General features: G+C 40.3%; 1 protein-coding gene across 1 annotated transcript in view; it reads left to right on the top strand.

The window, feature by feature from the left end:
• Window positions 1–716: 716 nt before the first annotated feature.
• The window catches only part of ppm1na (protein phosphatase, Mg2+/Mn2+ dependent, 1Na (putative)), a 5981-nt gene continuing 5625 nt past the window's right edge, over window positions 717–1072 (top strand). Inside the window, exon 1 of the mRNA XM_005915769.3 lies at window positions 717–1072. This exon is cut by the window's right edge and continues 412 nt beyond it. The gene's annotated coding sequence lies outside the window, so the exon portion shown is untranslated.

The raw sequence follows: 1072 nt of genomic DNA, 5'->3' as shown, positions 1-1072 counted from the left end.
AAAAATAAGTTCTACTTAAGTTTTATTTGACCTTAAACAGAGATAAGTGGTTGCAGAAAACCTTACGAAAAATGAAAATATCTCATTTTTATTTACAGCGCTCATCTCAAAGTCTGCTACGTGGCTTTTTGAGCTCTCAGTGATTTCCCTTGTTTAACAGGAGAGCTCACTGGTCTTTATGATGAGGCACGTTGAACCTAGTGCGATATATATTTTTATCACTTGAAATTAACTTGTGTTTCATTTACACAATTAGATTATCAAATAAAATGTGCTAGCTAGATTATGACGTATACAGATGACTAAGATGATTTTTTTCCAATAATCACATTTCAAGAAAATTAAGAACATTTATAGACTGACTTATGGACAACACTGGTAACCTCACAGGGTATTGTGATGATCCCTAAACAAATAAACAATAGGATTCATGAGTCACTCAAAAATTCTCTCTAAAGATCGTCAGAGATGTTAATCTCCCACAGGCGTGCAAGACTGATCATGGGCTCTGTCAGTGTTTTGCTAAATGTCCCAGTTATAATCCATGCATGTGTGCAGACACAGGACTCTTGTGCTGGCATGCTGGCCATGTGATAATCCAGCATTACCTACAGAGCCAGTACTACACAGAGGTAGAGGAAGAAGGACAGGGAGTGGGTGGGGCCAATTAAGGAGATAAATCCATGGAAATAGATGAGCCAATAGAAGTGCCAGGTTGATAAAGTGAGAAGAAAAGAAGAGAGAGAGGGAGACAAAAAACACAAAACAAAAAACCCCACAGACAGTGAGAACCAGGTCTTGACGAGGGAGGATTCTCTACAAGAAAGTCGCAGGATTTTAAAAAAATATGCCCCTGGTGTTTTTAAATAGAAAACTAACGCAGTGTTTCATTTAACCGGATTTCACTGTAAAAACAATTTTAGTTTACCTGCTTCCCCTGCTTTGGGGGGAAAAGGGTTATAACCTACCTGTTGCACTGGACCTGTTGAGAAAAACACAGGGGCGGAGGAGGGGCACCCGGAGGAGACGAGGTGCCACCAAGTCGAGCAGGAAGCTTGAGCACAGACTCCGT

Source organism: Haplochromis burtoni, unplaced genomic scaffold (genome assembly GCF_018398535.1).
Source record: "Haplochromis burtoni strain Fernald_Lab_line unplaced genomic scaffold, NCSU_Asbu1 Contig_15, whole genome shotgun sequence".
NCBI lineage: Eukaryota > Metazoa > Chordata > Actinopteri > Cichliformes > Cichlidae > Haplochromis > Haplochromis burtoni.
This window is presented reverse-complemented; position numbering and strand designations above follow the sequence as displayed.